Below are 13,326 nucleotides of genomic sequence, written 5' to 3'. Positions count from 1 at the left end.
CCCCCCCCACCTGCCTCGAAGAGCAGCACGACTCGGTTCTTCTGCTCCCCAACCTGTCCCTGCTGCGTGGCCGAACACCATTCTTGGGAATCAGTCCCGTCCCTACTCCTGCCCCCCCCAGACCAAGATTCCCCCCCCCCTCAGGACCGTGCAATGAACTGAACCCCAGTAGCTCGCCTTGCCCAGAGACGGCCAGCAGAGACGACCCAGGTTACCTCCTTCCTAACAACCCTCGACTCTTCCTACCCTGTAAGAGGTGACGTCCTTCTCCACTCGGATGAGGATTCGGCAGCCATCTTTGCTGGCGCCAGACTCCGCCCTCTCCTCCCCCCGCCCGGCCAGGGGTCTCTCCTGGCGTTGGACCTCTTGCCCTCGGTGCTCCTTTCCTCAGTTCCCCCCCCCACCCCCTGCTGCTCTGCCACCTCACTCTAGTCTCGTTTTTGTCTTGGGCCGGACCCCCATCAGCCAGACTGACAGGCCTTCCGCCTTATTCTCGGAGGAAGGAAAGTGAGGAAAGCTGCGCATGCTGGGGATCCCTGGCTCCGAATTTGAGATAAGGGGGAAGAATAAGTGTGTGGCCAGTGCAGAATCCTCTCCTAGAAGGCTCGCACAGAAGATGAGGGGAGCCCCCAAAGAAGGTAAGGGATTGGTCCCTGGTCCCCCAGCTCAATAGTAGCGGACTGGAGGTGACTCCCCATCAGGACACTCCCCACTCCCTCTGGATAGGGCAGGCAGGAAAGAGTGGACGGGGGTCCAGTCCAGATAGCTCAGTTCTTCCTGCTGGGAGTCCTCGTTCTGCCCCCTTGGGCCCAACCCAGTCATCGAGATGGGGCAGCGCCTGCGGGATGCAGCTGCTGTTGCTGTTGCTGTAGAAAAGGCAGGAGAGAGATGGAGAAGTTCCTGGCTCTGGAGTCATGGGTGCCAGCCAAACCCTTGGGGGCTCAGAGAGCTGGACGGCTGGTCCTCTCCTGTAGAACACTTTGCCACGGCTTGGACTGCGGAGGAGTAGAGGGACACCAGAAACCACATCCAGCCACACGTTTATTTCTTTTCATACTGGGACGATGGAAAGACAGCTGGGCTGGCTCAGGGCTGCCGGGTAGAGGAGTGGGCAGGGCTTGGGAGAAGCAGTTCTGCAGAATTCTACTAGAACTCAGCTGGCGCTTCCATGGATGATTTCATTTGATTCCCTACCTTTGCTTATAGGAGCGCCCAAATGGCTCAGGGATAGAGCACTAGGGCTGGTGTCAGGAAGGGCTCGGCTCAGTCCAGCCTCGCATTCTTTATGAGCTGTGTGACCTTGGACAATTCAGTGACTATTTTCTTTCACTTCCGCATCTGCACAATAGAGATATGAAAGCTCTTCCCCCATAGGGTCGACCTGAGGCCCAAAGGATCCAACCTTCAAGTTCTGCTTCAAGTATGGGAATGGAAGCAGATATATCAGGAAACTGGAGCTCAAAGGGGGGACTAACTTGCTCAGTGACGTGGAGGACTAGGCCAGGGATGGGCAGCCTTTTGAGCTCGGCGTGTCTAAATTCGCCAAAAAACCAAGCGTGACTCGGGCACTGAGTCACTTTGAGGAAAAAACCATAATTTCATGATATTTATAGTTGAAGTACTAAAAATGTATAATTGTAATATATGACCGTATTTGATAAACCAAAATAGGTACATGAACAGAGGTAGGATTGTCATCTATAGGGCACAGAGCGTCTACACTACACTACAGCAAATGTTTCATCCTCGGCATGCGGCCCCGTATGTCTCTGTATGCTGCTGCATGCAGCCGCGTGTCATTGAAAATGGTTACGTGTGTCCATGCTGACACGCATGTTATAGGTTTGCATTAATCAGACTGGACACTGAATACCAGCTTAATTTCTAGTTTTCTTAGATCCCATTTTTTCCTGGTGCAAATCTCATCACTACTGATGTATCAGGGAGTTCCAAGGCCAAATGAGCAATCTTTTGGGGTGACTCAGAAATCCCCAGGCTGAGTCATGTGCAGAAAGCGTGGAGCTGCCCACGGTCACCTTGGGCTGGTGTCCCTTCTGTAATTCTATGTCTTGGAGAAGGAACTAGGCTTGATTGCTCACTCACAACTAGAGTATGAGCCTGCATGTATGTGTTCCACGCTACTGAAAAAAATCTCATCTAAAGAAGACATGGCCAGCCACATCCTGAAAGGCAACTTTCAGCAGCCAGATGCAATCCAGGACAACCAAGCAACCATACGGAATGATAAAACAGCTTCTCCTTACATATCCAATAGATGCTCAGCCTTGGAGAAGGGAAAGGATAGATGGGGTAGGATGGGACACCACTCTTGTTTCTAGGAAGGCTCTGGGAGTATCCCCATTGATCAGTACACAAGCATTGCCTAACCATACCAGACTCTGGACCACGTACTGAGGAGACACAGACAAAACCAAGGCAGCCCCTGCCCTCTTCAACATAAGGAGCTCACATTCTAAACTGACGGAAACAAGATAAGAAAATACAAAACACATCCGAAGCACATACAGGGTAACCTTGCGGGAGGTGATGGGGTTCGTGGAGAGGAGGCACTAGCAGGTGAGAGACAGAAAGGGCTTTCTTGAACTCAGGCTGAATCTTGAAGGAAGAGAGGTATTCTAAGAGGGAGAGGTGAGCAGAGAGGGCATTCCAGGCAGAGGACATAGTGCAAAAACAGAGACGAGGAACGTACTGTCCTCTGTGAGGAACAGCGGAGGCTTGGCAACCAGAGAGTACTAGGTACCCCTGCTGACTGAACTTGGAACACATAGGACTGTCAGATGGAACCTTGAATGCATTTCTAGAGATTACAAGGTTATAAATTCCTGCCTAAAGTCTTGAAGATGGAGGGGCAGAAGTGATGCTTCATCCCTGTTGTCAAATAAAGATCAGGGACTCGGGGATCTAACAGGGATCTGAAAAGTGAGTGACTACTTAAAAACATGGTGATTGAGATGAATATTTGGATTTCTGGATCATGGCTTTAAATATATGGATTGAACTGTCTCTGGGACAGTCAGAGAGCACATGGCCAAATACTTTTATTTCTGGTCTTGCATATGAGATCAAAAGAGCTTTAAAATAAAACTTGAGGAGAGATCTACCAAGCCAAATATCCCAGGGAGTAAACAGGGGAGAAAAGTAATGGCTCTTTGGGAAGACAGCAGGGAGGTTTTCAAGGGAGTTTCCCTGGTCAGCAGTCAATTAAAAACCAATTGTATCCCACAGAACAAAACTATCAGAGATCCCTAAAATCCTTTTACTCTGCATCAGTTCCTGGAGGTCTTTCCAATTAACATGGAATTCTTCCAGTTCATCCTTTCAGCACAGTAGTATTCCATCACCATCGTAGGCCACAATTTGTTCAGCCATTCCCCAATGGAGGGACACCCCCTCATTTTCCAGTTTTTTTGCCACCAAAAAGAGCATGGCTATGAATATTTTTGTACATGTATTTTTACCTATTATCTCTTTGGGATACAAACCCAGCAGTGATATGGCTGGATCAAAGGGCAGGCAGTCTTTTAAATCCCTTTGGGCATAGTTCCAAATTGCCTTCCAGAATTAATTTGGCCACATACTCTCCAACATTTATTACTTTCCTTTGCTGTTAAATTGGCCAGTCTGCTAGGTGTGAGGTCCAATAATTCTTAAATTGTCTTTCCTTAATCTATTTTCCAGGTTAGTTGTTTTGTTTTAAATGAGATATTTGTGGTGCAAAAGGTGCAAATCAACCCTGCAAAGCCTTACTGCAGAATTTCTGACAGTTGAAAAGGGTTTAGAACCCCGACTAGAGGCAGTTGATCCTGGAGGCTCGGTCAGAGCAGGAGGGTCAACTGAGCTCGATCTTTGGGCTGAAAACCTGGCCTTGATTCTATAGCTTTTCTCTTAAGATTTGTAGCTTAGCTAATTCCTCTGGATCTCCTTGACCTTCCCTATCCCAATCACCATTTCCCTTCCTGAATTTCTGTGGGTTTTTGGGAGAAGGGTGGATCTGGGTGGTAGCATTCAAACTTTGAAGACCTAGTTTCCCTGTAGTCAAGTAGGGCTTACCCTTGATACAAATTATCTCCTGAATCATTGTATACAACTTTCCTAACCTTAAAGGCAACAAAACCTCCTGGGACTGAGTGAGGCAGGTCCTTTCTCAGTCTCTCATTCCTGTGTCCCTCCCCCTCCTGAAGCTTCTCCCTAGGCGGTTGTTAGAGATACCTTGAATCCCTCTATCCTTTACAATCAACCCTGAAACTCAATAAACCCTGTTGTCATTTAATCAAACCTTTGGCTAAATCATTGGTTGAATGATAAAAGAGGGAGAAGGAGAGAGAAAGGAATAGTTTCTCTCTGGGTCCTGAGGGGACTTGGAGGCGTCCATCTTGGAGGAAATGGTGATCTCTCTACTTCCTCTGGACTCTTCCTTTGTGAATCTGAGAAACTGACTAAAAAGCCCTCTAGTCAGTTTCAAGCCATTTCTGGCTGGCCCCAACCTTTGTCTGTAGAAGTGCCCTTCCTACCTGGAGGGCTCAGTCTGTTTCCCTTCAGTGTCTCTGTCTCAAACCTGTGTACCCTGTCTGTGTCTCCCTGCTGCAGCTGCCTGCCCAACTACCTCATCCTCTCCCTTTGCAGCTCTTTATGCTTCATCATCTTATATTTCCTTAAACTCAGTCATTCCCTTACACCTCCTACCACCTCAATTTACTACCTCCATCATTGTACCCTCCTTTTCCCACCTATTGACTTAGGGACTCACCAACCCCATCCACTTCCCTTATCCCCTATTACAACTACCTTATCACCATACCTGCTTTAGTCCCTTATTACCTCTAGCTCTCACCTCCCCTGTTTAATCCCATTATTATTATTATTATTATTATTATTATTATTATTATTATTATTATTATTATTATTATTATTCCCATTGACTCCCAGAGGAGCATAGGGCCGCAGCCATCTCACGCCAACGGACTCTGTTCTGGGCAGCTTCCACCAACTGGGCATATCTTTGCCAGGTCTGTTTTGACCTTCCGATTTTTCTCCTCCCTGGTGGGTTCCATTTTTTTTTCATAGCGTCCTGACTGATGGGAAACTGAATTGTTCTTTCCCAGAGTCTGGTATTGGAGATCTTTTCAGGCCATCTGATGTTCAAGATTTGACGTAGGCCTGGAGTTTGTTGGCTTTTGCCAGCACGCGTCGTGGACTCTGTTGGATTGGATTGGAGAGCAATCTTCCAGACTAGGCGATCGTTGGTTTTGTTGGTTTAATGAGGTTGTAGTTTCTATAGCAAGTGAGATTTTTATGGGGTGAGGTTGCTAGCCTCGCACCCAACCCTCCTCCTTTTTCAGCCGGGCTTGGGACCACTTGGCGGAGTTAATCCCCTTATTACAACTAGCTTATTACCTCCAGCCTTAGTCCCTTATTACACATTTCATATTTTCTCCTATTTTTCATTCTTTTGATTAAAATTTTTTTCTTGATGTCTTGTAAAATTTTTAGGTTCTGTTTGTCTAATTCTAATTTTTGAAGAATGAATTTCTTCTATGATCTTTTTATCCTCCTCTTCCATTTGGTCCATTCTACTTTTCATTGAACTCTTTTCTTCAGTGGATTTTTTTTTGCCTCCCTTTCTCCACAAATCCCATCAGTTGCCCAATATTACTTCAGGCCTTCACAATATAAACCATAAACCATTATAGCCTCTCCTTGGACTACAGCAGTGACTTTCTCACTCACGAGTCTTTCCCCTCCTTGTAATACTCTGCATAGCTGGCTTTTGGCTCCCTAGTAGCTTTGACTATGCTACTCCCCTACTCAACGAAGAGTAAAAGCTCTCCATTGCCCCAAAGACAATATTTAAGTCCTTCCATTTCCCCTTTCACAACCCCACCCCACCTACCTTTAAAATCTCATTATTCACTCCTCTCCTTCTGGAGCTCTGGGAAATTCCAGCTAAACTGGCTTTCTTGTTTTTCACAGATAATGCTTCCCGCCTCCACACATGATATTCCTCATACTTGGAATATTCTTTCACTTCACTCACATCTCTCATAATCTCCTGTTTCTTCAAAAATGTGTTCAAAAGACACCAATACATCAATTTTCCTGATTCCCATCTCTCCCTCCACCACAGCTGCTCGTGCCCTATCAGAAAAAAATGCAGACCAGAAACCTTTGCCTTTATTTTGTATATCCTCATTAATACACACGTCATCTGCTCCAATAGAATGTCAGCTCCTTGTGGGTAGGATTGTTTCATTTTTATCTTGAGGAATTTATATGAGGAATTCAAAGCAAAAATAATGATAAGATAATGAAAACCACACAGATGAGGACTCCAACAATGACACTGAACTTGTACAATTATACCAACCAGTCTTGTCCCCAGACAAGACTCGCATGTACTTCCCTCCCTCACTTGGAAAGTGGAGGACTATGGGTGGGGAATGGTGCAGACACAGTTAAGTTTAGTTAATGAGTTGATTGATGTTGCCGAATTTGTTTTTTCTTCTTCTTCATTATAGTGGAAGATTGGGGGGGGGGGCAAGTTTATCAAAATGGCGGCATCATTTTAAAGAGCCATCAAGAAGACAAAAGATGGATAATGAAGAGTTTGCCATTTCCACTGTCTTCCTTCAGGGTTTCTTACCAACAAGCAACGGAAGGGATCCTTTAAAAGTGATTCTCAAACGTCACTTCAGATTTCTCCATATAACCTCTTCCTCATCCAGGAGCCTGTTTTGACAAGTTGACTTTGAGATGAGGAGCACATGGCCTCGGACTCTGCCCTCCCAGGCCCACTTTATTAAATGACCAGCAGATCATCTGGAGTCCAGGGAGAATGCCTGTCCAGTGGGGAGGAGAAGAGGCTGCGGGCCCTAGGGCATTGCCCTCGCCTTTAGGGCCTCCAGCTGATGAGGAACTCATTAACTTCCATTAGGAGTTCCTGGAAACGAACCCCACACATTTTCCGTAAGTACTCAAGGGCGGATCCAATGAAAAAAACAACAGGAAAAAAGGGAGGCCAGCTCGTCAGCGGAGCTGACCGCAAGAGCTGGGCACTGGAAGTGCTTCTGAGAAGCCTCGTGAGTGATTCACTGTGGCCTGTGGGGCCTCTTCAAAGAAACTTCCGGCCTCTGCTCAGGTCCAGCTTGCAGCCCTGTGCTAGCTCGGCTCTGAAAAGGAGCCTGAACGGATCGGCCTCGAGAAAGAGCTCGGGGGGAGACTTGCCAGGGGACTCTCTTGACTTCTCTGTCACGGCCACCAGTTAGATGCGAATTCGATGGGATGCGAGTGATTTGTAGGCAGGAGCATTAGGAACCTCCCTTGCAAAGAAGCTGGCTTGAAAAAGTGCCCCCCGAGCATGCAACTGCCGGCGGAATGTCTCCTGGATAAAGAGGAGTTTGCCATTTCCATTTCTAGTGAGGGCGATTGGTGGCCCGGCGGCCATTCTCTTCCCAGGGCTCCGTCCCCTCTTGATCCATCTTAGCTGTCCTTAGTCCAGCCAGTTGGCCTGGCAGTGAGCCTCCGGCTGGATTTGCTTTATCTTTAGTTTATTCTCTGAATCTAAACTAGGAAAGAGTTGGGGTGACAAGGGAACCTCCTAACTTCCTGTCCCGAGCATCCTATTAGAGAGACAGGAAGTGCATGACTCCTACTTAGTGGGGTTGCTTGGTGGGGGCAGCCCCAGCACCAGGCTCCGATGGACCTTTATCATGGCGTCTCCTTTGTTCTTTCTGCCATCCCCAGGAAGAAAAGGTAAAGCTTCAGGTGTGAGGGAGAGGAAGGGCAGAAGGGGGAAAGGACTTGGCCAGGGCTCTGAGGACGGGTCCTGGATGCCAGAAGGATGGAGAGAAGGACATCCAGTAAGAGAGGAGGCACAAAAGGCACAGGCCTGGGACTCCTGCTCTGGGCGGGCCGTCACCACCTTCTTTCTACACTCACTCATTCACATTCGCTTGGTTTATATTGTCTTCCATCTGCCTGCGCCCTCTTCATCTTGTGTGTCGGGCTGTTCTCTTTCCCTCTCCTCCACTCCGTCCTGGACTTAAATAGTCCAGCTTCTCTTGGGGCTACCGTTATGCCTCTTTGCCTGGACGTGTGACTCGCAGCACCCTCTGGAAGATGGAAAGTTCTTCCCGGGCTGATTTCACGTTGCTCTCATGTTTCATGCACTTGACAGGAGAGGCTGGCAGGGCACGAGCTGCAGCTTCTGAGGCTGAAGAGTGACCCAGGCCTTCCAGCTCCAGAGTCATCCCTCATTTCGCTGTCCTCGCTGCGGAATTCATAGAAGGGACGAAAATAACTTCCTTTCCAATACAAGATTCCTTTCCACAGCATCAGCGGCCCTTCCAAAAGCAGTGAGCGCACCGCCTTGTGAGGCTGTTCATCGTCTTGTTGGACAGCTCCAATTCTTCTTCTTCTTCCCTCTCACTTCTGCCCATTGGCCCAGGTTTGGCCTGTTGGAACAGGGCACACACACAGACACACACACAGACACACACACAGATACACACAGACACACACACACACGCGCGCACACACACACACACACAGACACACACACACAGACACACACACAGAGACACACACAGACACACACAGACACACACAGACACACACACAGACACACACAGACACACACAGACACAAGACACACAGACACAGATACACACACACAGACAGACACACACAGACATGCACAGACACAGACACACAGACACACAGACACACAGACACACACAGACACAGACACACAGACACAGATACACACACACAGACAGACACACAGACATGCACAGACACAGACACACACAGACACACACACAGACACACACAGACACAGACACACAGACACACAGACACACACACACACACACACACACACACACACACACACACACACACAGACACACTCGCTCCTTCTTCCCAACACAGTCTTCCAAACCCTCGCAGGCAGCTGCTGCATCTCCCCCTGAGTTTCTCTCACCAGCAGCTCCTCCAAACAATTCTTGTGATGTAGGACACACACGCTGGTCACCCTCAGAGTGACTTTCCTTGGGCCACTTTGCCATGTCCTTCTCCAGCCGTGGGGTCATGGAACAGCCCTTCAGGACCCCCGGCCCCTTCTCCGAATGCTCCGTCCCTCTCCGTGCAGGCCCAAGTCCCAGGGCTTGAAGCCCAGGGGGTTGGTTTTCTGTTTTCTGGTCTCTGTGTGCCTAGCAGCTCCGCCTGAGTGTTTGCTGCCGGATCACGTCACTCTTGGGTCTCTCATGGAGCTCGTGTCGCTCCCGCTATCATGAAGCCCTCCTGGGATGTCCTGTGGGCCACCATCATCCCTTTTCACTCCCTCGTATCCTAGCCAGGCCTCGATGGGTTTCCCAGAACGTTAGGCACCTTCGCATGGCTGCCAGACCGCCGGCGCCCTTTCTCTCCATTCTAGAATGACGTTTTAGAGGCGCGGCAAGCAGGGCCCCTCCCGTCCTCTGGGCCCCTTTGGCGGCAGTGCAAACAGGAGGGAGGCGTGTGGGACAGAAAAGCCAGTGATGGTAGCCGTCAGGGGAATCCCTTCTCCCACAGCGGGCCATAGACTATCTGTGACTTAATAGGTGAGTCTGGCCTCCAGGGCTGCCCGAGACTTGTCCAGGTTATGAAGCAGCGGGGCAGGCGCCCAGCCCTCCCTGCCCTGGAGCCCACGAGTCTATCCAGCACATCGATATACCTCTAGGCACGTTTTCATAATGTTATCGATGAAGTCGGCTTGCCAAGAAACATCAACCGCTTGTTTGGGGGTTGAGTGGCAGCTCGTGGAACCCCGAATGTTCCCTCGATCAGGGTCTGCAGCACTTGTGAGGGGACGGAGGCTCCAGCCAACAACCCCCGAGGCCCTGCCCTTGTCACTAGGACAGGCCAAGTGGCAGCTTAGAAAAAGTTCTGGCCACGGAGACCCGAGTTTGAATCCTACCTCTGACATGAACTCCATGAGCGCGAGTGAGTCACTAACGCGTCATCTTCTCATCTGAAACACGGGAATAAAAGAAGTGTGGCTCTCGCCTCGCAGGGCTGAGGCGCGGCTGAGATCGCGCCAAGCGTTCCGGAAGCCTTAGAGCGAGCACAAAGGCCAGCTGGGGTTCTTCTCGGAGGAAGCAGGCAAATCAAGCAGGAAAGGATCCAATCACCAACCACTTCCTCTTCGGCCATCTTTCCTCCTTTCTCCTTGGAGAGCAGCGGGCTCATGGGTGGGGGCCAGCTGGTCGGTGTGCCGGGGGTAACAAGCTCTGAAGGCATGAAGGGGCTCCAGGGATTCTGGGCCTCAAGCGGCCGCCTATACTCCAGGCAAGTGAGGCTACGGATCTCTTGGACCAGGGCGGGAGGTTGCCGCTGAGGACCCAATGAGACCAAGGCAACCGAATACTGACCCAGTCGGTGGCTGGAGCCCGTCGCACCGTGGCAGGATGTCAAATTCCCTTTTATTAAAAGCATTAATCAGTCAGGCTGACGTGCTCCCTGAGACAGGACACGCCATCTTTCATGGATGTGCCAAATGTCCTCAGAAGGGATCTGGTGAGGCGGGCAGGAAGCAGAGGCAGAAGGCCTCCAGCCTCGGCAGCTGCCCACCCTGGCAGGGGGACGGGACCGGAGTAACCTCCCATCTCCCGTCAAGACCGCGAAGAAGACGCAATAGTTCACCCGGCAGGCACTGGCCATGCCACTCTCGGATGGCCATTTTTAGGACTTCTGGCCCATCCATCAAGTCCACTGAGCCTGCTGTGAAGCTGGAAGGGGGCTGCCGTCAGCCGAGAGGCACTGAGATTCTGCCCCCTTTGGAGGAAACGGGACCACTTTGGCGCCACTTCCGAAAGGGCACTGGCTAGCTTTGATCCAGGCGTGCTTCTTCCTCCTGAACACTCCTTCCTTGTCTAAATGCGCCCCGTTCTCTTAATGCTTTCAATGCAGCGTTCGAGGAATTAGAATAACATCTGTCAGCCTCTACCTCCTTCCCATTATCAAAAATTGAGCCCTTTGCCTTTTTTTCCTTCCTAGAGCACCAACTGAAAGGCTGCTGCCTCCATGAAGCTCTGCTTGATTTCCTCCCCAGGGAACAATCTGGAAGACGTCCGGGAGCCCTGTATCGCGCTCCTCTTCGGTATGTGTTCCAGCAGTTTGTGCGAGTGTCTCGCTCCCTTGCCAGCCAGTGATGCCCTAGCGGGCAGGCTCTGTGGCGCATTCGCACTGTGTGGCTTCTCCCCCGAGCGGTGTAAGCTCTGCCCACAGCCGGCCTCCCGGTTTTCTTCTCACGCCCGGCTCACTAGCCTGGGCACTCCTGGCGGGATTTTCAACAACTTCTTATCCACGTGTCTCCTCTCGCCCAGTGCCATGAGAGCCTCCCTGGAGTCCCCGGGCTCGGCAGCAGAGGGAGGGCCTCCGCAGAGGAGCACGCCAGGGCAGGCAGGGCAGGCAGCATTTCTCTCCTCGGCCAGACGAGGCAGAGGAAGCCGCTCTTCCAGCCACATGATGAGGGAGTTGGAACCCGAAGGGGCCCTTCTCTCCCCTCCCTCTGTCTGCTTGGCTGGGCAGCTGAAAACACGGTGCAGGAGGGGAGAGCGACCAATCCTCAATGGCCCAGAATGGCCATCCATGGGCACCCTCCGGTGGGGGCCCTCCAGAAATAAACTTGGATTTCAGCCAGTCAGCTGATGGTGAAGCCACCTTGGACCCCAATGCCCAGCCGTCCCCCTCACAGGGCCCTGGAGCTAGAGCCCCTTCTGCCCCCCATTTGATGCTGGACCCATGCCTGGGGGCCCAAACGCTTTCCTCTGGAGGGTCCCTTCAGGATTCTCAGGCTGTGCAGGAGGAGAACCCCTCCGAGCCGGCCTCCGAATAAGGGGCAGATGCCACTTCCTCCCTTTGTTTCCCTGGCCAGGGATTGCTGTGGGTCTTCACACGAGAGCAGAGCTGGCAAGCAGCCTGCGGCAGAGGAACGTATGGGGGCCAGCAGAGTTCAGCAGCAGCTGGGGGAGAAGACCCTGACGATAACGAGGAGGAGGAAGAGGAGGAGGAAGAGGAGGAGGAAGAGGAGGAGGAAGAGGAGGAGGAAGAGGAGGAGGAGGAGGAGGAGGAGGAAGAAGAGGAAAAGGAGGAGGAGGAGGAAGAGGAGGAAAAGGAGGAGAGGGAGGAGGAGGAGGAAAGAGGAGGAAGAAGAGGAGGAGGAGGAGGAGGAGGAAGAAGAAGAGGAGGAGGGGGAGGAGGAGGAGGAAGAGGAGGAAAAGGAGGAGGAAGAGGAGGAAAAGGAGGAGGAGGAGGAGGAAGACTAGACTTAGACTTGGCATTTGTCACATTTTGCCTCATTTGAGCCTTGTAACAACCCTGGGAGGTGGTGCTATTATTATCCCCATTTTACAGATGGGGAAGTGGAGGCACACAGAGATGAAGCAGCTTGCCCACCATCACACAACTAGCCTTCCTGGTTCCAAGTCCAGTGCTCGATTCATCGCGGCGCTGAGCTGCCCGTCATCAGATGACTGAAGAGGTGGCCCGTGGCGACGTCCTCGCCCTTCCTGTCTCCCTTCCTGTCTCCCTTCCTGTCTCCCTTCCTGTCTCCCTTGGGTCGTGAAAGAGGCACCCTGCTAGCTCGGGTGACTCTTACAGGTTTCCCAGTTTCCCAGCATCCATCCAGAGAAAAGGCTGGGAAAGCCAAGGGCTCCACGGCGCCGGGTCTGACTTCTCCCTGGCCGCCCAGGAGGAAGCGATGATGAGCAGGAGAAAGCAGGCAGTCAGGATAACGGGGACGCCAGGAGGACCAAGTCAGGAGCCAGACGGGTCTGTGTGTGGAGGAATGGCACCATCTCCTGTTCTCTTGGGGGAACTTCCCCAAAGCTCTTTGCCGGCACATCCCCCAAGGCGGCTCCTCTTCCGAGGGGCGATTAGCCGAGGCCCAGCTCAGGCCTTTCCCTTGGGCAGACTCCAGGCGCCCCTTCCCCAAGCCCCTAAGGTTGTGTCAGAAAAGGAGATGGAGGCAGCCTCGACTGACTCCCCAAGCAGCAGGGATGGAGGCCCAGGTCTGGAGGGCTTGGAAGCCAGAAGGAGGCTGGGGGGAAATTCAGCAAGGACGGAGAGCGGGAAGGATGTCCAAGGAGCACCTCAAGGTACCCAGTGAGAGAACGGGGGGCCCCTCTGGGAAGAGGAGGCAAAGGAGGCTCACCTGCTCATCCCACTCCCCTGCGAGGCTCCCACCCACCCATGCACACACTCACCCACATTCACAGACTCCCACAGACACACATCTTGCACACTCACACTCGCACACGCACACTC

The 13,326-nt window shown here is 51.5% G+C and overlaps 1 pseudogene; it reads left to right on the top strand.

The window, feature by feature from the left end:
* Positions 1–11,896, top strand: part of LOC123253189 — a 102,183-nt pseudogene extending 90,287 nt beyond the window's left edge.
* Positions 11,897–13,326: the final 1,430 nt, after the last annotated feature.

This window comes from Gracilinanus agilis, chromosome 1, assembly GCF_016433145.1.
Source record: "Gracilinanus agilis isolate LMUSP501 chromosome 1, AgileGrace, whole genome shotgun sequence".
In the NCBI taxonomy this organism is placed as follows: domain Eukaryota; kingdom Metazoa; phylum Chordata; class Mammalia; order Didelphimorphia; family Didelphidae; genus Gracilinanus; species Gracilinanus agilis.
The sequence above is the reverse complement of the archived record's forward strand: the minus strand, read 5'-3'. Positions and strand labels throughout refer to the sequence as shown.